The sequence below is a fragment of the Plectrocnemia conspersa genome, unplaced genomic scaffold, assembly GCF_051122295.1.
Source record: "Plectrocnemia conspersa isolate PC_06_02 unplaced genomic scaffold, ASM5112229v1 ptg000009l, whole genome shotgun sequence".
NCBI classification, from domain to species: Eukaryota; Metazoa; Arthropoda; class Insecta; order Trichoptera; family Polycentropodidae; genus Plectrocnemia; species Plectrocnemia conspersa.
Window position 1 is genome coordinate 17221091 of NW_028277173.1, and position 23267 is coordinate 17244357.

At 28.5% G+C, this 23267-nt stretch overlaps 1 protein-coding gene across 11 annotated transcripts in view; it reads left to right on the top strand.

Annotated features, from left to right (window-relative positions):
* Positions 1 to 23267, top strand: part of LOC148232089 (potassium voltage-gated channel subfamily KQT member 1-like) — a 157055-nt gene that overhangs the window by 71893 nt on the left and 61895 nt on the right. For 2 of the 11 annotated variants that reach the window (XM_088193743.1, XM_088193747.1), the window contains exon 1: positions 18678 to 19023. The exons of 3 other annotated variants lie outside the window; for them this stretch is intronic. The gene's annotated coding sequence lies outside the window, so the exon portion shown is untranslated. Of the gene's footprint in view, positions 1 to 18677; positions 19024 to 23267 lie in introns of those variants that run through there. 6 more of the 11 variants (XM_088193744.1, XM_088193748.1, XM_088193745.1 and 3 more) reach the window with 4 other exon arrangements.

Consider the following 23267-nt stretch of genomic DNA (forward strand, 5'->3'; position numbering starts at 1 on the left):
TTTTATTGTGCTTCTTCCTAAAATAAAATCTAGTAAAAACAGTCTCGAATCTATCCCGAAAATATTTTCTTAAATATGTCATTTCAGTAAAATCATATCAGAATACATTTTCACCAGTAGATGTATATTTTTACCTGTAAAAGTATAAATTATCTGGCAACTGCTAGTAAATATATATGCTTTTAAGTTTTCTATGTGCAGTAATATATATATTTACATACTATTAATTATTTTTTTACATCTGATGTATAAATTTTACAACGAATATATGCATTTTTTGGTAAAGTTATATTTTCACTAGTATATATGTATATATATGTCTACAAGTGAAAATATAATTTAACTAATAGGCGCAAATATGCTGCTCTAAAATGTCTATAAAACTCAATTTGACAGTTAAGAAACGTCCATTTGCTGTCAAACCCAAACCTAACCTAATGAAAGTTTTAAAACTAATTACAGTTTCAGAACTTTCATCAGGTCAAATACAAGATACAAACTAAGCCAACCCATCTCTCAGAGGAAAATAAGCGAAAGAATAAGTACATCGCATCTCACATATTGCTCCACAGTTGGTCTGTATTTCGATATTACAGTATGTAAAAATATTATAACTATCCTTACTGATATTACTATGGATTTCTAATATAAGAGAGCTGATCAAAGTATATTTAAACCGAATTTTGCTCAATAGGAGAACGCAAAAACAAGTATCACTTCTCAGAAGGCAAAAATTCACGTTAAAAGCAATAAAATCGTGCTGGCGCCGTCGCAGTGGGAACGCTCGGTAACGAGCGTTCCCACTGCGAAGGCGACGGCACGATTTTATTGCTTTTGACGTGAATTTTTGCCTTCTGAGAAGTGATAATTGTTTTTTGCGCTCTCCTATTGGTCAAAATACGGTTTAGATGTGCTTTTTTTGATTCTCACTCGTAATATTGTTAAAAAGTCTGTATTTAAACTTTTTCACCGCGACGGCACGATTTTATTGCTTTTGCCCTCGACTGGAAGTTCACTATATGGCAACACTGAAGTAGATCAAAATTTAGTTTCCAAAAACATCGTTTTCGTAACTAGATAGTTTAGAAAACGGTGGCCACAACTAAATAAAACTTTTCTATTTGAACATCTAAATTGTTATTTTAAAAAACTCATTTTAGAATCATACGGTATTTTTATTATATTATTCAGCTACAGTAAAAATATAAATGCTATGAAAAACGAGGAGATGGAATATTTTACAGTAATTAAAGTTTATGGTATATTAAAATTGTGTAATTAAAATATATGATAGAAGGTAAAAACCTCGACGATTCAGTAAAAATAAGTTATGACAAAACGATCAATTAAAAACAGAATTATTATAATAATAAAACTGTAATGTAACAGGGATTCTTAAAATCTAAAATATAAAGTTGCAAATGAAGTACTTTCAAACGCTTTCATTGTTAATAAGGTAACAGGTGGAGTTTTTAATGTTTTCCTCGTGAAGATAATTGTGAGAAATCAAACTGAGAACATATATTGTTTCTTTGATATTTTTAATCGAATTTAAATAAAATATATAAACACTTTACTGACCTTTTCACGTCGATGATTTTTTTTTTAATTACTGTCATATAACAGTAACATAATAAAATGGCCAGTGCTCACAATTGCCCAGACGTTATGAAGAATCCAAAGTTATCCAATATTGAGTTTATATTTTACTATGACAATTCCAGATTACGTTTCTAATTAGACTTGTAACTCGGCTAAAATATTTCACCACCTTGTATCTAACACTTTTAGACTTTTTTTTATTTATAGCTTTGTCTTTTTTTTTAAGTTTCTTAATGATAAATCAAATTGAAGTCTTGCGTAAACCGCTTGGATTAGTTTTTAACAAGTCTCAGGGATTGTTCAAGAAAATAATAAATGATAGTAAATGATCAAAATAACTTATAAATAATTTAAATATATTTTTTTTTGCTTTCCTAAATTAATGATTTTAAAATCGCTTAAATGATTGTGTATATTTTTTATCATTTTTATTTAATGTATGTTTTTTTAAGATGATTAGTATTCTGATCATTTTAATTTGATTCTTAGTTAAATACAAACAATTATAACTGTACCTTTTATAGATGCAGTAAAATTTCTTATATATTTCCTAATTGAATTAAGATATGCATCATTTTTATTTATTGTTTTTGATATTCAAAGTGACGTTTGATGAATAAAGAAAATACGCCAAGAGCTAAGCATACCAAATTTTGCTGTAAATCCTGCAATTCATTTTAATTAAAATCAAACATAATGTCGCTAACGGCAAAATAAAATATACCCAAAAGTTTTTCGTTCCGAAAGAATGTAACTTTGTTAAACATGCCGATTTAATTAAATCTGATTCGATGCCCTCTGACATTTTTTTATTTAACATTAAATATATTTTAACCATAAATTTTGATAGCAAGTACATATATTGTAGAAACATAAATTTTAAAATCAAATTTAATCGGTACACGAAAAAAAACATTTTTATGTACTTATTATATGTGCGGTGTGAGTGCAGTTAAATTCGATCAATAACGACTTAGCGAAAATGTTTTTTGAATAATAAATATTTTTCGCATTCTATTTATATAACACTAGTTTACCTAGTCTTTTCATATATTATTTAAAGATAATACAAACCTTGACGCAAATAATGTATATTGAATAGAAGAGAATACCAGAATAAAAACTCTAGTTTTTTGTAAGTGATACCAGTATTTTGGCTACATGTTTTATAAATATAAATATTTTTTTTATTTTTCCGAAAAATAAATATGCTAGTTTAGCCATCCAATCTATCATATTATCATATTTTAATAGTAAATTATAGATAGAGTTAATGAATAATATATTAAATCGTATCTTTGATTTCACTTAATGTAAGAAAAATACATAAGGTCAAATAAAATATATTGCTAGAAAAAAATATAATAATTTTCATTACTATCAAATATTGTTTATTTATTCTTTAATATTGATATTGTTTCCTTCAAAGTAGATTCTATCAGATAATATTTACTTATGCCAGCTTTTCTTTCAATGTGCAATACAATTGTGGAATACTCTATTTGGAATAGTCTTGATCAGCGATTTTACTCGTGTCTTTTCTACTGTCGCAAAACCCTATCCTTTCAATGTATTTTTAAATTGAATGCGGTAAATACGGTGGTTACATAATTACAGTTTTATAGTTATTAATCCAAAATTCACAAATTAGTAGTGCAGTTTATTTGTATTGCCTCAAGCAAACAGCGTGAAATTATTAACCATACGAATTTGTAGTAGACTGTCAGTAAAAAGAACACGATAAGGATCCTACAAATATAATTAGCTATCACTCCATTAATTTATTATCGTCATTTAGTAAAATATTTAAAAAATAATCATTATGCGTTTAAAAGAATCTTTTAGAAATAAAATGATTAACAAATACTTCGACTTCCGCGAAAATCACTCGACAACATGAAATTAATTTGACATAATTTTATTGTAAAAAAATACGAGTATTTTTTATTATGAAAAAGAGCTTTCGACATGGTTTGGCGGTTTGATTCACAAACTACAAATATAAGATCGCCGACTATAATATAGTTTAATATGCTTATTCCTAAGAAGTAGAAGCTCTGTTGTTTTACTAAATAATGAACACTCGATACCGCGTAATATTCCAGCTGGTGTTTCACAGGGAAGTTTATTCGGGCCGTTTCTCTTCTTATTCTATACGTAGAATATACCAAAATAAAAATACGCGTTTATCTGTACGCTGTACGCTGATAATACAGCTATTTTACAGTGCTCACGGTCTTAAACCAATCGAGAATAAATTACAGATATATTTTATTACTTTAATAAATATTTCAAGAGGTGATAAATTAATATTTCATTCTATGTAATAACATAGAATGAAAATTTAGCGTTAAATACCTAAGCCTACATCTGGAGTTCAAACTTAAATTTGATACATCTTGTAACTTTGCTCTAAATGGCTTGCTGCAATTCCGGACCCCAAACCGATATTTAATAGAAAGAGCGCTCATTACAAAAAATAAATTCTTGCTCAGTCTGAAGTATCACTAGTTATACTACTTTTTTTAATTGCAATTTATATAAAAAAAGCTATGATAATAATATTTATAGCATATTTTTATATTTATCTTTAAAAAAATATAATAACCAACAATCGAAGATTTATTATAAAAATATTTTGCGTAACCTCACTTACCCATTTAATCTCGTGTATCGGAAACTACAATAAAACCAAAAAATGTCAAAGCACATATTGCTTTAGACCTAGAGACTGAAAGCACATATCAAAGGTTATTTAGCTAAATGTACTTAAATTAGAATTTAGTCCATTATTTCCATCATTACCTGTCATCGTTTTATTTTAAATTCTTATTTCTAATTATATGGTAGTTTATAATAAAATTGTTACCATAGATGGTTATATACTAGTAGCATGTATTTTGTATTGTATGTAATAGTATGTGTGTAAAATTAAATAAAAAATCCATATAATCGAAAAAAAAAACAGAAACGAGAACAATGATATTTGATTAAACTTTGCGTGCCTTTTTTGTGCTGCTATTGCAACGATTGACCATGTCATAATTTTACACCCAAGCGTTACCTCTTAATGAGGGTTGGAGCATATGATTCTTTTTGCCTACTACTTTTTGAAATGTTAGTATAAAAATGATCAGAACATAAATATTTTATATATTATTAAAAGATTAATGAAATTCACTACCCTCTTACTCATACTTTTACTTTATATCCCACAAAAATACTTAAGGCATCTATTAAGCTATAAGAAATTAATCATTAAGTTAGGCTCATTTATCGGCTGCATTCAAGTGTAGTATATACACAAGACTATAACTGAACATGCACTATTGTTCCGCAGAGGCACTATTGCAAATATTAGCACAAGTCTCCCACAAGGAACAAAAGAAAACATGTCGCCGTTACGTTAAAGTTTAATTAAAGTGTTTGTTTTAGAGCCCACTACGGTGTTTACTTTAAAACAGTACTTTATCATGCAGATTCAAATATATTTCAACTTATAAAGTTAATAGTTGTCAAACACTACAGGTGACTCCTAAAAATAAAGATATTGATAAATTTGATATTATAGTGCAAGAAAAACAATTGACAATTCTTTATCGATAAAGAATTATATGCTTTATTATTTCCAGTTATTATATATAAATTGTGCCAATCTAACAACTGTTGCTATAAACCTTGTAATTTCGTTTAATTTAACAGGGAGGTAGAATTAACGCTGTATAGTATGTCATTTATTATTTATTTGTTTTTTGTGTTAATAACAAATACAACCCTGGCGTTAAAAATATAAAGGTCAAAGATGTCCAGAAGCGTTAGGAATTTAAAATTTATTTAAATAAAAATACACTAATTGCTCTAAATATAGATTTAGATTTTTGCGAATTAGATATTTTTCATTGGCAGTTGCGCATCAAAATTTATTTTGAATTGCATTACGTCGGGCGGCGGAATTTATTTGTTTGCGCATTAAATATTTTTGCTATTCATCGTATATATAATGCTCGTGTAATGAATCTTATATTTCTGCTTTATTTATTGCTTAACTTAAAAATTTTAATTAAATTTAATTAATTATTACCTATTGTCATTAGCTTGATTTTTTTAAATTATTTATCACAATATTTATCTGTGAGACTTAAAAAAACTAATATGCGTTGGTTGATATGAATTTAAATTATATTATATAATTACTAATCCTGATCTTTCAGATACGATAGAAATTGAAAACTACTTTAGTCCATATATTAGTCAACGACTAAACCACTAGTCCATCGTGCTGGTATAAGTTAGTGAATACGCAGATTATGTTTTTATTATAATTTCGTATAATTCATATGCGAGAATATGCAATAAAAAACCAGTGTGACAGACATATTTCGCAAAACTCCGCGTTTTGTGGAGTTTTGCGGGTTAAAAAACGTCGTAAAATTGTATTAAAAACTTTTTCCTGTTTATGTTCGCGGTTTTTCGCATTTCTTCATATTTTTATGAAAGTTTATTCTCTCTTTCTTAATATGACGAATAAATAACAATAAACATATTTTATGCGTAAGAATCGCTTCGTCAGAAAAAATGCATAATTTGTGCTTCTTATATATATATATTTTTTTCTAGTCAATGTTTATGCTAAATTATCAATATGTTATATACGATTAATATCCGAGTTTTAAGATTATCTATTTAATTTATTCATATACTTTGTATATTTAATATTCAATTTTAAGAATCGGTATTTGTATACATATGTTTATCTTTCAGTGTGAAGTTACGCCATTCCGATAATTCGAGGTCAAGAACCCTCATAAACTTTAACTAAAGCATCGGTTGTAAACTACTTCAACGCTTTAATTCGGTGATTGATTCAAGAACCCTATTTATATTTAGAATTTTAGATAGCTTAGCTAAGTAAGTGTTATATAATACAAATAAACTATAAACTCCTGTACTATGTCACTTCAAGTGGTAAAATAACTGTTTTGTAAATGGCGCATTTAAAACTAAAGAAAATCTACTAAAAATAAATAAATTTATACACATATTTTTACAGAATATAATACACTGGTAATCATCAATTTATAAATATATCTGCTATGATCGTGCATAAAATATATTATACGTTGCATGCATAAAATATATTATCGCTTAACTATTAAAAAATACCAGAACGACCAAAACAGACCGCTTATTTTGTTTCGCTATATGCCAAAACTCAAATCAAAATTATTTGAATAATAAGCTTGAACCGAAAAGCATCTCACAATCTCGTTAATTTCAATAATAGTTATTTATTTTGAAGCAGATATTAACTAGAGTGTAAAGTTGCTTTAGTACCTGCTCTTAAATCGTGAATCCATAACAGTATTAAGGTTTTCGATGTTACTATAAATCTAACGAATGTCATCTAATTGTTCGTTCTATTGCAAATTTGTCTTATTTAACTTAATACACCACATATTGTTCCACTTGTTGCCATCGTGGTGCCACTGCTTATAAACATCGCAGGTAATATATTTCTTACTTGACTCTAAAGTGTCTATAAAAACAACAAACATACGTTTTATGTACAAGTTTTCTCATTTAACGCCTTTTGTTCCACGCCTTATCGAAGGCTTGAGCCTTTGTTTTTTTCTTCAAATATTTTATTTAAAACACTTGTGATGCCATGAACTTTGACTATGATTTAGTGCTTTTTTTGGAAACCAAATAAGTAATAATATATTTTCTGATTATTCCTAAGAATTGATTTGAGACACTCAAGCAGAAGCGATAATAAATACGTCAGTTTTTTTCTAGTTATACTATAAAAAACACTTATTCTTCATTGCTTAAACACATATCTGGAGGATGTCATACATTTTGGCGTACATTTCTCAAGACCCTCTAAGGAGGGCTTTTGTGGATTGCAGTCTGAGAGCCATGGCATCAGCTCAAGATATCTTATCTTTCTCGAAAAGCAGTTTAAAAATAAAATAATAATTTATTATAAAAATAAATTATGAGACTGATAAAGTATATATTTTTTAATAAACCAATTATATTTAATTATTGAGGATTTCCGGCGTAGCGCCTTCGAACCGTGAACACGTAATACCTATGGCACGTTATTAACGTCGCGCTCGACTACGGTAATTATTGAATGTTGCCTATCCTGTTGCTCGACCGATAAACTTAACTACTATATTATTTTTTCACTCTAATTTAAGCATTTTCTATTCGAAGGTCAAAAAGTTAATCCAACTACGTGATTGCTTCGCAAACTTTTCACTCTACATACTCGCATCGATTGGCTCGTTACCCTTAGCGGTCGTAAATTAACAGTAATGATTTGGCATTTGATAACACTCGTTTAATGTGTAACATTTAATATACATTCGTAAAATTTTATGTAAGCGCATAACTTCCAACTTGATTTTTATTGGCGCTTATAAAGTTATATTTGAAAAAGTCGAGCTATTTGCCTTTTACAATCAAAAATTGAATGCGAATAAAAACATAATTAAAAAAATTCAGCTAGCAAAAAATGTTTTTTTTTTATACTAAAAAAATCATTAAATAATACTTAAATCAAAATATTTGTTTTTATTGCTGTAATAATTTTTATTTGCAAGTTATTTATGGAATGTAAAATAACTCTTAAATGTAATGAAAACCAAATAAAATTTATAATCTTTGTGGATACTAGTTAAATAATAAATATTTAACTAGTATCCACATAAATTATAAATATAAATATTAGTTGAAGTCGATAGTTGTAACAGTGCTATATCATACATCACCAATCGGATATTGTCATATATCACAACGCTTTTCTAAAGTCATTTGAATTTATTAAGACATGAAGAGCAGTTTTTATATATTGAAGGTGAAATAATTACCAATTTTCTTACTGTATAAATTAATTTTTTTACCAGTGTACGCCACAGCATCCAATTTTTACGCACATACATTCGCTATATAATATACATGCGCGTGAGAATAATCGTTGTGTTGCTTGTTCTTGTTGAAGCGGCAATGCTCATTTCAAGGTTTTTAATTTTTAAAATAAAAAAATAATATATATGTAATATCATAGTAACTGGTTATCAACTCCTTTAGCGTGCGTGTGTTTTGGATAAAAAGTGAAAGCTGTGACGTACACTGTTTTATATTGTAAAAGCTTAGTTATTAATAATCTTACAAAAAATTTTAATACATTCGATTACTCTATTACGTTTTATTTGCACTAGGTGTTTTATTTATATTTTGGTAACCGGTTCATAATTTTGAACATTTCTTGTGGTGCGTTATCAATGGTTTAGTACGAGTTTATTTTTAAATTAAAATTATAAAATTAAAACTATTAAATTTACGGGCGGTAAAAATTGTTTTACGTGGCTCTGTGCCGTAAAACCTTATGCCAAAGATTGTCATAAAGATCGAGTTAAACTCTTTGCGATTGAAGGTGATTACTTGGTTGGACCCAAACTGACAATTAAAGTGAAAGCGGCTGCTTTACTTGGAGCTCTTGCGTATTTATAAGCCAGAAGTATGTACTTGAATTATAATTTACAATGGAAACCATAGTGTAAATCATTTTTATAGTAGTATTCCGATTTATATATGATCGGAGAAAAGGAAGGATATGAATTAGCTTTCTTCTTCCCAGATGGATGATTTGCGGTGGAACTGTTCTAGTTGTTGAGAGATGCAATGTGTTCTAAGGTGCGTCAATCCGGCAACAATGAAATTTGGTAGGTTTCGCTACCTGCTTTGAATAACGGTTTTTTGTAGATTTTTTGTTTTGAATATATTTTTTGGTTATTCATGTTATTCACAATATATTACATTTTCGAAAAGAAAATATATTGCTGGTTGATAGTAGTAAAATCCCGCTTTTTCTGCACCTGCATCGGAACAAATATTTGCATATCTTGTAGAAGTTTTTTTTATATATATGTACATTTATTATGTACTCTACATTGGCATTGTTAGTAACGTTCATCCAATGAGTTTATCAGTGTTAACGGATGACCTTCTTCTCATTTTTTTATAATGAATTTTTTATGCTTTTTCTATTCTTTTTTTTATAAGTTGTGATGAATGACGACAGCAGTTTTTTTTTTGCCTACAATAAACGAATCACTAAATAAACCTTGCGCTAGCCTGGATAAAGAATCAACAGCCATTCATAACATAATAAAATCTCAACCGAGGAAAAAATTCGCTTTACTTTAATTAACCTTTTGTATTCATGGACATCCCTCGTATATTACTAGTCTGAAATATGTATCTGAGTCTACAAACGAAACAGTAGAATTTTAATAACTGAATAAAATAGATGGAATATATTATTATTTTAATTGTATAATATATTATTATAGCGTCTTATATTATTTTAATTACAATACAAATTTATTGAGATGAAAATAAATTAAATTGAGTGGAAATTATTTAGTTTGATGGTCAGAAAATCTCTGAATTTCTCTGCTCGTGTGAGTCTATATACTGATCTCTCGATGCTATATCAATCGCATTATCTTTAAAAACACAACCTTAAAATGTTTATAAAACGTTTATCAGCTAGATCTATCATATAGCAAACGCTTAAACAAGTCCGAATAACAATAGAAATTGATGTAAGGTCTAAATGTATTTTCTTGACTTCTTGCAAGGGTTAGTTTTATTATATAATATATATATATTAATAATTACTTTTGCAAGTTTGTGGTTTTTGTGCAATACTGGGTGTTCTGCAAGATTTTTATATATATTATTACACTACCCTTTGGTTACATTGGCAGAACTTTCTTTCGTTATTTACAACCACTATCATTCACTACGTATGACAACGCTATTGTCGACTTCAAGATTTATATTTCATTGTTGCATTAATTACATAGTATATAAAAATGTATCACAGATATCTCGAATTAGATGCTGATTGTCTTCTTTGATTAACGCTTTTTATTTTGGAAAGTTCTCAAATATTTATTTTTACTAAAATTGCTATACTATGATGGATAATATTTAAGGCTTTACTTGATATTTTTCATTAGAATTTAAAAATTGTTGAAAGGGTTCAAAAGGATACATGGCTAATTTCAACATTGGGCTATTATAGTGTGTTATATTGCCTAAATTATACTTACCGTGATTTTTATAATCCAATTTTAATTCTCTTAGTTTAATATGACAACATTGACAGGCCATTCTTATCCGAGTGTTGACATACCACAGCATGACAGGTAAACGTCGAGAAATCGCTCTATATACAAAAAGCTCGTCCGATATAACAAAGCTCCCCGGTGGCCCGCTCACCTCGGAAGAGCTTTCGCGCTAAGCAAAAGCTTATGTTTACTTCCATCGCATGTACTGCAAAGCGGCATATTGCCGAGATTGAATTATTAACTCCCACGTGGACCGTTTGTCGATCGAGACGAGTGTACACTTTACTTTTCGAACGCAATTCCCGTAACGCGACACGAAGCTTGCTCAATACACGAGAGTGCGTATTAAATAATATCAAGGTGAAAAAAATGCACGATATCGCACAGTGACATAAAACAAGATAAAGAAAAAGAAAAATCACGCAAAAGGTTTTGACGTGAGTGCCTGAAAGGTCAGACGATGAATAAATGATGCCATTTAACTAGTCCATTAATTTTTCAGTATTTATTACTTCATGTGAACGTTGCAATAGTAGCACCACCTTATTTCACCGTGTACCATTATTTGTGTGTCAATAAGAAAAAAAAGATTTATAAGAAATATCCAATATCATGGCACTGTACTAGATACAGGTAATCATTATCAGTAATGGATTGATTAAATATTTGTAAAATTAATATACTTTGTTTTACTTTAATTTAATTGATACGCTACATATTTATAATCTTGTTGACCTTGTCAATTCATTGATATATTCTTCTATCATTTTACTGTTTAAATAGTTGGGTTTTGATGCCTAGTGGTGTGATTTTATCAATCATTACCACGCCGAATGATCCGTTTGCTAATTATTTTTCATTTATATAATACCAATATATAAGGTGTGATCAAAAAATGGTTAATAATTTTATTACGCACAAAGTAATAATATTACATAAAATTTGAATTAATCTCCTTCAAAGTATTCTCCTTGGCTAGTGAAGTACTTATCCTAACGTTGATTCCATGATTATAAGCATTTCTGGAAGGGCTTTTAGTTGCTTCACCGTGACCATAATATTTTTGATTTTAAAAAATGTATTAATATCATATTTTAGATCCCATACTCGCTGTAGTACTTTTTCTAAGCTAAGCCATCGAATTTGACTATGATAAGAAAAATCTGTATACTCAGATTCAATATATTGAATTGTCTGTGTATCAAGATGTGACATGTTCAACTTTTAACACATTTTTACACAATATTTGTTGATGTATAATACAATGAATTGTAATAGAATAATTTTTGCAGATTTTATCTTGAATTTCCTTTAATTGTTCAATTAGACTTGGTGCTCCTTAAGGTGTTACACTTACAATTTTGTTCCATTGTAAATTATATTCTGTTATGCAATTTTCAATCTTTTCAAATATATCAACTCCCGTAGTTCGGTCTTTGAGAGATTCCATTGAAAGAAGCTTTTCAATTATTTCACATTTAGAGTTACATCCACGTATACAAATTAATAAATGTGCAGTATCTTTCTGGTTGTTACTTTCGTCGAGAGCTATCGATAATAATTAAATTCGTATCGATTCCTTCAATTCGTCGAGATTAATTTCTGAAATTTGTGTTTAATATCGGGGCATATATTTCCACAAACTTCAGTAATATATTCATTAATATAGTCTCCATCAGAAAACGGTTTATTGCTTTTTGACATTATATGGGTAATAACAAAACTTGCAACTACACTAACTTCGTCTTTATTAATTTGCCGCACTTGTTGTCTACATAAATTTTGAATCAATCAATCGAATGTTTTCTTTCTTGCTACCGTAGTTAAATTTGTACCATTTTCGGTATGCTTAGTAGATAAATGCCTTTGAATATTGTACTCTTTCAACACTGATACACTCTCTCGTCAAATGCGACAAATAGCATTTTTATTTATGTGAGAAAAAAAATGTTTTGTGTTCCACTCTTCATCGAACATACGATGCTCTGTTCTCCGGTTCAGTGGCAAATGTCAACCCTATTGTATGTTATTCTTCTCCTTTCTTAGCTACTCGTACTCATTGGTATTGGGTTAAGGCGCTTAATAAAGTACTTTTAAATAGCTTAGAAATAATTATAAGTAGCGATATTGGCTAGTGTGAATTATGTTTTCATCAGCTAAAAAAAATATTCTTCAGATGCTTTGCATAAAATTTTCTCTTGCACACGACTGTTATCGATTGACTGAAAACTAATAAATATATACTTTGAAATGTTACAATAACTAGATGTACTGTAACATAAGTAACTTATTTTATTGTAAGTTTTTTACAAACATGCATAAACTTACGGACTGGCTTGATATTTACACCTTCAATTATACATCTCGACCCTGACCTTAATTACAGGTGATGATCTAACAGTTAATGGCTACCAACATCGCCTCAACACCATAACGATTTTCCCTTTGTAAATAAAACGTCGTTTCGGACTTTGTCATATTTGTTTAACTTTCCAAGGGACGCTGCTTCGACCCATATTACCTTAAGAATTTCTATCTAGATACCTCGTGTTTATCATTCAAATGTTGCTTCACATACACCTAATTAGGAATAATACATGGAAGGCAAATTCACATATTTGCATACATGTATATTTTATTTATGTATATACATATAATTTGTAAATCAAATTTAATTTTATATGTGTTGCTCACATAGCAACTGGTCGCAGAGAGATTGATCATGTATTTTATTGCTAATTAGCTTATGAGTAATTTTAAGTAATGATAAATATATTTTTTTTTATATTTTTCTCTCGTAAATTTTCACTAAATTTAGACATAACAATTTTATTAAAAAAATAATTATTTGTATTTATAAGCACATAGAGTCTAACAAAAATAAAGCTCTATTTTATTTATGCAACCTTAGCAATCGATACCAGATACAAGCAAACTGTCCCAATTAACCAGTAAATAGGAACATGTCACCTGTGCCTTCAGTATTTCAGCAATAAATAATTGTTTTTATTTGTTAAGAAAGTTAACCGATAAACGCAAATAAGTTAATGTTTTCCACTAAGGTGTAACCATATAAATATATTAAATTACGAACGTTTCAAATTTCATGTTAAATTGATTTACTTTCTTGCATCTAAGTATTTTTTTAAGCAACTTAAAAGCATCTGTATTTATAGAAAGAATAATAAATGAGGCAGGCAGGCAGTACAATAGATAATATGATATACTACAATAGTTTATATGTAACACAAAAGTCTGCGACATTTGTTATACAGAATAAACTATTTCTTTATAATATGCTATCCATTTTTTTATAATTATGTTAAAAAAACTTATAATAAAAAAATACATTTTATGTTAAGGTAAAAGAATAATGGATACCTTCATTTGTATTTAAAATAAAGAATGCAAATGTTTGCATAAGTATTAAAAAAGATCAGGCTTTTAACCTCATATTTAACTTATTTAAATCTACAGTAGCGGTTATTATTATTATATTCTAATAATAGATCTACGTTAAAATTTAACCTCAACATGAACAATAGGAGCTTCATGAAATATTTATTGGCGGTTTTGGCATAACACTGATGACGTTAAAAAGCTAATTTAGAAATTTCAATTACTGAAATGAGAAACATAATTAGTAAATTTATAAATATAAGCGCTTAATAATATATTTTGCAATTAAGTATATTAACAAATTTATAAAGTAATATTGATATAATAAATTTATGTAGTTTAAACTTAAATAAAAAAATATGCATTATATTAAATTATTTTGTTATGTTTTATTACACTAAAAAAGGCACGAGAGGCAAACAAATTTCACTAATTTGCTTACCTTTATCCAGAGCAGTTTTAATAGCTAGTTCCAAAGTTTTATTCCCGAATGTTTTTTAATCTGATTTTTTTTTTATCAATTTTAGTCCATTGTATACGACTTGTATTTAATACGGATCTACAACTTACATATTTAGGTAATATACAGTCTTTAATACGTTTGTATGTATAAACAGCATAATAGAGTAGCGGTAATAATCAGTGACAAACACCAAAAATCCTGGGGTTCGAATTCTATCCCATTGTATTTTAATTTCTTTAGTATCTGGAAGATCAGAATTAGTGATTATTATATATTATAATCAATTACTATCAATCATCACAGATAAACTTTTCCTAGATTTTCTTAACCTCACGGATGAATATTGTGATGGTAATTAATCGCACTAGATCGTACATAATGACATTCATTATTTGTTAGCTCTAATGCTATATTTTAATTATTAAAATATATTGATTTACAGACTTTGATTTCAGTCTGTTGCATTACTATTTACTTAGTAAGTGTTGATTTTGCTTACCCCGTTGTAACGCATTTGGCTTACGTCTATCATGTTGCATCGGAAGCTTTACAGCATATTCATACATTTAAATATAATACACCAATAAAGTAATTGTATGTTTATTAATCATAAGTTCCTAAAATCAATACCATTTTTTGAATGATAGTTTAATATCCAATAAGCATTTTGCTTTTATCTCGTACCTAAGTACGAGCGAGCTACCTCGCTCCAATGAATAGGAGTTAACTAGTAATATAATAATTATAATTAACATCTAACTTTTTTATTCACTACGTTTTCTATTTGTATAAAATTTTAATGAAAATGGGATTAAAATTCGACGCTATGATATTTTACCAACAACTTTCTTCATAGTAAAACTCATGTACTGGGTGTAGTTTTTAAGCCTGTAATAATATTGTGATGAACTATTTTATGAAGATCTAGAATACTGCTCACATAAACTCTAGCGGTTCAAGTCGCTCAGTGACTGCTTGGTACCTCTGGGAAGCACAGGCTCTCTTGGAGGCGAAGTGTTAATTAAGCATCTGGGCTGCAGTTTATATTTGAAGGGTGTGATACAGGTCCTCTGGGAGCATAATTACTTCTGAGGAAGCCTGTCGGTCAAAGGTGGAGTTCCGGCAACTGTCCCAATGTAACTGATTATCTAAATAATGGCGTTTCCATCAATATTATTTTCTTTTTTATTTGACATATGAGTAAAGCTCAATTGACGCTGAATTTGTATAAATAAAAATTCCCAACAAATATTTTTCTTTTGAACAGATGCTTCTTATAATTTAGCATAAATATTGTAACTAATTTGACAACTGGATTTAATGCAGAAAAATAAATAAATAATACATTCAGTTTCATATGGTTATTCCTCAAAGAAAATCATGTGGTTATTCCTAAAAAAATAGTCTTAAAATATGTCATTTTAGTAAAATCATATTGGAATACATTTTCACTAGTAGATATATATTTTTACCAGTGAAAATATAAATTATCTAGCAGGTGCTATTAACTTTTCACCTTTTTCAACTTTTTTATATGAAGCAATTTATATATTTACATACTTTTATTATTTATTTACATCTGATGTGTATTTTTTGGTAAAGTAATATTTTCACCACTTAAGTCCAAATGTTTACTAATATATTTATTTCTACTAGCGAAAATATAATTTAACTGATAGGCGCTAAAATGCTGCTTCAAAATGTCTATGAAACTCAATTTGACAGTGGCGAAACGTTCATTTGCTATTAAAACTCAAACATAACCTAATAAAAGTTTTAAAACTAATTATAGTTTTTGAACTTTTATTAAGCTAAGTCCAAAATACAACCTAAGCCAACTTATCTGTCAAGGGAAAATAAGCAGAAGAATAAGTACAGACATACATCGCATCTCACATATTGTTCCATAATTTGTCTGCATTTCTATATTTCACTATGATACCTATCCTTACCGATATTACTATGGATTTCTAATATAATAAAAATAGTACATTACAAAATAATTCAAATCGAATTTCGGTCAATATGAGAGCGCAAAAAACAATTATCACTTCTCGGAAGGCAAAAATTCACGTCAAAAGCAATAAAATCGTGTCGGCGCCATCGCAATGTGACGGCGATGGCACGATTTTATTGCTTTTGACGTGAATTTTTCACTTCTGAGAAGGGATAATTGTTTTTGTGCTTTCTTATTGGTCAAAATTCGGTTTATATGTGCTTTATTCGATTCTCATTCGTAATATTGTTATAAAAAATCATAATATAAACGCTTGATAATCGAGCGTTTTCGCCGCGATGACACAATTTTATTGCTTTTGACTTAGACTAGAAATTCATTATATGGCAACACTGAGCAGCAAAAAAAGCACGACTAATTATTAGGTAAATACTAATATTATGAGTAGATATTTTTAATAATTTTTAATGCCCAATTAAAATATTTCGCATTAAATATGATATCAGAAAATATATTGCAACTTATTTGTAGCATATAAAAGGCTAGCCCGTACGTATTCAAGAAATTATATTATAATGTAAAAAAATGTATAAAATGCCATTTTTGTCATGAGGCCCGGAATCATTGTTTTCCCAGGGCTCGGGTTTACTCTCGGCGACTCTGGGTATTTTAAATTTACTACATATACAATAGCATAGTTTTTTTCATTAGGATACACGCATGTCTATACAATAATCATATTTGAGCTAAAATCGATTAAAAACCTAGTGGACTTCCATTATTGTTATATGACATTTTCGGCAAAAAACACCAGTGATTTAAAGCGTTGTTAAAAAAGCGATGTAAGACAATATGTTCAGATTCCATGGACAAAAGTGTTGAAGACTACATAGAAATTTTATTTTGTATATTTTGCGTTCATTAATAGCGAGACTATTTTTTTTACTCACCTTAAAATACAGATTACGCCAAAAGACACCTTACTTTTTATACGCTTGGTAACTATTTTGTGAATATATAAATTTGTTACGATACAATTTGTTAATCCAAATAAATTGTACTTTGTACATCGGCGCTTCATTGTTCTCACCTAGAGATCATATACAAACATTAGTCATTTTCTTCAAATAAACCAATGATATTGATCTTAGCAAATATGTAATTTTTTAGACAAAGCTTGCATCTGTGCCGATAAAAATGAATCATTTACAATATATTATTTTTATTGTATAGTAAAATATTATTGTTGTGTAAAATATCACTTGAAAGATATTTTTTTATCTAATATACATATAATATATGATACATAAATTTTAATGGTTTTGAACAGACAATGTTATTAGTTATTGGTAATAGTAATAGACAATAAGATACAATGCACCTTTATTCATAAAAAACTACATTAAAATGTATGTTTGAAAAAATATTGTATATGCTCATATATTCAAAACCAATTGAGGAAGTATGAGATTTTATAAGACACTGTTTTTACAAAACATTATTATTGATATGTTTCGATCCTTACTGAGCAATTAATGAGATATAGAAGCATTAATAAAAATATATCATTTCACTTATATTAGATTTTAATGCTATGTTTTTCTATTTTTTATTATTAATCTTACAATCTGTATTTTTATAAAATGCGTAAAATACAATACAATAAAAATATTATCTTATAACCCTCATTAAAATTAATAACATTATTAAATCTCTTTGTGATGACATTAATACTAATTCTTTCAAATAAATAAATAAGTATCTACTATTCAATTAATATTTTAATATGTACTCTTATATCCTTAGGCCATACAATTTTTTTAAGAACACGAAATACGTTCATATTTAATTGAGCTTTCAGGAATACATTTTCCTCTTTTATACCACTATCTTATTAAGCATACCATAACCAATAATTTATCATAAAAGTATTTATTTATTAACCAAAATTCGTTCCGATAGTACAAATTAAATTACGCCCATTTAAGCAGCGACAAGACATGAAGCTTATTTTTCCGGGAGGGGTAGAAAAACCATCAACCCTGCGCGAGGCAATCGTGAAAGTTGACGACCCCTGAAAACGTTTCGCGTCCCCGTCTAATCCAACAGTTGGTTTCGGGCCGCTGGCGAGAGCGCTCGCGGACGTTAGCTACATTTTTAACCGCAACTCGCAATTCAACCAACAAATCTAATTAATATTAAATTAAAAATACGCATAAAGCAGCGGTTCTCAAATAAAAGTAACGTTGAACTAAATAAAAAAACACGGGGTCGGAAATGGTGACGCGCGCAAACGAATCTATATAACTTGGATTTGAGAACATCTGCTGTACGTAATTAAGTGATAAATTAATATTGTGATCGTGTTAAAAAAATCGTGAAAATAATAATAGACCAAGTGTTTTTTTTTATTTAATATATGTACAGTAAAACATGTTCCAATGACACCATATGTATATATTATTTAATATAATATTAATTTATTAAGTTTCACTATCGCATTTTTTAGAGTGATACCATACTGTTATTTACTGGTTTGCCTAACAGTTCTCTGTAGGTCTTAATGTGATATCATATATTATGTTATATAATACTATCGATGAATAATTTTGACATTTATATGACATATACGCAATCGGACTATTAAATGCGCCATGTTTTTATTATAAATTAGAATATTATTTGTGATTCGCTCCATTATTTACACAAGTGTGTTAGATTTCCAAGCACTTTATAAAATAGTAAATACTAAGAAGTAGTAATGTGGATTGTTTCATTTATGCTTCTTCAGTTTATATTTATAAGTAGTGAAAAATCAAATTTACAACGAACAAATAGTTTCTCGAATGCTTTTTTCTTTATTATCCTTTCTTATACAAAACTTCTTGAGTATATATTTAGAACAAACCTAAATTATATTTTAAGGGATATTACTTAAAGCAGTTAATTTCGATTTAAGTTGAATGTTGTATCAACCTGTATATTATAATTATATATATATATATATATATTGATACCAGTTTCATACAATGTTTTCTATTCACAAGTGTACCTAAACCTCTTCTTGATAACAATGAGCAGTAAATTATGTAGCTTGTACATAATTGAATTGAGCAATTTTAGAAGATATTTCGCTTTCGTAATTTGATATTATTTTGCATAATAAAAATAGTACACAAAGTGACTCATTCAATGAATCAAGTATCTATTATTAGCGTAATTTAACCTGGCATCTAAAAATAGTTAAATTAAAATTTATATGTATATGACACTCTGATTATGACAAATTGCAATTAAATAGTTGATTGCTATAAAATCATTTACATTACACATTTATTTTGTAGATAGTTTTCATAACAAACAATACATAGAAAATATGTTAATCTTTGATTTTATTTAATTTTTATAAAAAAATCGTCTATAGCTGTTTATTATGTAACTATTATACTATAAATATTTTTTTGTATAAGTATATAAAAAAATATTAATAATGATTAAAAACATATACTGAAAATTAAAAACATTTACAAAACACGTATTCGTTTCTGTACATACAATAAAAGTACTTTATCAATGTTAGAAAATTTAAATCAAACACCTTGTATAGAATTATTATTTTATTAAAGGGTCATATATCAACTTGGTATAATTACACCTAAAATATGATATTCTGTTGTGGTCGTCTCAATACCTCTTTCCTCCTACACCCCCGATTGTTATTAAGTTATTTGGAAATCTAGTATGTGAAATCGGATATATCAGACTTAGCGTATAAATGCTAAAGCTCGAGTTAAACAAGCGAGAAGCAATGCGAGACAATATCTAATTTGTTTATCACTAATATTAATTGCTTTATATTAAAATAATTATATAAAGGCGCGTACCATATATTAGATTCTTAAAAATAATTAGCGAATATCATAAGTTTAAATGTAAATTTAATAAAAACTCAATTTGAAGATTATCGCCGTACATGTACGGTGGTCAATATTTCACTGTTTCAAGGTACCCCAGATAGCTATATATTTACATACATATTTAACTGAGGAAATTTAATTAAATAATATTTTTTTATAAATTATCATAACAAAAAATATTTTAAATTAATTTTATAAAACATATTGAAAGCCTCTGAATTGATATAAAAACATAATACACAAAACCAGAATAATATTTAATTAATATGTAAGAGAAATTTACAAAATTTAGTAATTGAAAAGTGTTAAAATTAATTAGTTAAATTAAAATATTTATACAAAAAAGTAGTGAAATAAATAAATCAGAACAATAAAACTTATTACTTTGAAATAAATTTGTATAAATTAGGTCACTACTCTAAGGGTTAGGAAAATTATAAAACTGTGTTCTATTCATCGAAATGAAGTTATTGTAAGATTTTTTAGTTGCATTTACTATATCGTAATTTTTTCTCATACATTATTTTTACGTACATCACTCAAAATGGTGTAGGTGTTTTTTATATATATTTTGCAGTTTTTAATGACATTGAACTTATCTCATTATATTGAATCTCTTTTATATGATAGCTTATAGATTATAATAAATAATATGTGTAGAGTGGGAGCCAAGTGGCAATGTTTTAAAAATATGTTTAAAATGAAAGTTTGATTATTATTTACTTACTTTTACGTTCTATATTCACTGTAGAATTCCTTCAGTTTGGTTTTAAAGAATAAATCAAGTTATTTGGACAGCATAGTCTGTATTAATTTGCTTTAGAGACTACAGAAAACATGAGTCAGGAAAATATTACTTTCTGTAGTTTATTTATAATAGTTAGGTTTATTACTAGCAGCTTATAAGCAATAACTAAACGGTTAGGAGAATAGTCTATAACCTTTATATTCAACGGCTAATATTATTGATCGGAATCTATTCTATTTATTATTAAATTTGATGTAATTGGTTTAACTCAATTTATGAAGAATTTTTTTGGTTCCACTGGAACTTTTAGTCGCATCTTTTTAAGACTTGCACAGTTTATTTTCTATATTAAAACTCGTGATATTTCAACACATTGAGGAGTAAACGATTATAATAAATTGGCGTTCACACCACTTAAGTTATACTCAAGTGGTACTAAGAACAGAACGCGATTTATTATGGCATATATTCTCCCACCTATCTTCCAAAATTATGCAATATTGCGTCATTAATTCTCCGTTGTTTATGGGATTGATTTTATTCATTATAGGTATTAACTGGTACCTTTACATATTTTTCATCTTAGGTTTAGTTCTGCGGATCAGATTTTTACGTCTCTGAATTTGTTGTTGACCCGAATTTAAAAAAAATCCGGAAAGCAAATGAAGATCTTCTATGTCTGTGATTAAGATTTGAATTAAAAATCTGAATGAGATACTTACTGATTCTAGAACAGTTGTCAACTTGGGTTCGAAACAAAGTAACTAAAATGGTACGTGGTCTTTTCTGATTGTAAAATTACTCTCACCGTTGAGTGATATTAGCTAGTATTTGCCTCTGTACTTTCATTAGAAAAACATTACGCTTGAAAAATATATTATAATTAGTAAAATGACGTAATTACTCTTTTATTTTGCATTAACACACTTTGATTTAAGTGTTTTATGCCATTCTCTTATTTAAGCAATATTGCATTATCTGATTACGTTAGAAATGTGCAAATACTTTTCGCACATTACCGACGTAATTTTAGACTCGAATACATATAAATTTTGTTTGATCAAATATGTCTTGGATAGAACTTATAATCGTGCAAAATTATAAAATTTATATTTGTGGTAAATAGGACAGGGTCTAGTTCACACAGACGACAATTACTAGACGGCGATGTCCTTGTCCGTTTCGGTTTTCATATTGAATGGCAATCGCATGCCAACACGAGGGACCAGACAACTACCAAAGTTTATACTGGCCTTTGCATATTTTATACATCGAAATCGATTCGTCCACCCGCGATACCATCGAACTAATGCCCGTATGACGTGAGGGCTTTTGTGGCATAGCGCCTCTAAATTATTATCCAAGTATACGTGCACCGACGAAGAAATGCATCCACACGTTGGAAATCGAATTTCGTATACTAAAAATATATACCTAAAACACCCCCAAAATTGTATATGTACCTACGTTAAGAAATAGTATTTAGTCCTTGTTTAATTTTCAAAAATTAAACAAGGTAACAGTAACATTATAAATATCAATCGTTTTAATGCCTAAACTACACTCTCTAGAAGTTGGCCAAGGTTGGCCAAGGACGGAGAATATAGTGGGTTACTTCGGTCAAGTTCGGTCTAAAATCTCTCGGAAGTTGTCCGAGGTTACCGAGAACTGGAGATAAAGTGAGGGGTAATTCAGTCGACTTGACCAGCTTCGAGCGCTTCCAAACATTGTCGGCAAACGGACCGAAGTCGGAGCTGCTCTTTCGAGCGCGAGTGGTGAGATACTTCCCCTTTTGCTCTCTCGCGTGTTAAGTGACGAGAGTGAGAGAGATACTGATATGGTTTTTCGCAAACTGAGATAGAACGAGTAGCTCGGTTCAATTTTAGTATGTGCGTAGGCGTCCTATGGTTAACACGCACGTCGAGTGCTGCATCGTGGTCACGTGGTCAATTTATAATACCACATGCTTATCGAGCACTTCAACAGACTAACTGACATCTTTGAATATTTTAGGGCACCAAAAGGGATTAAT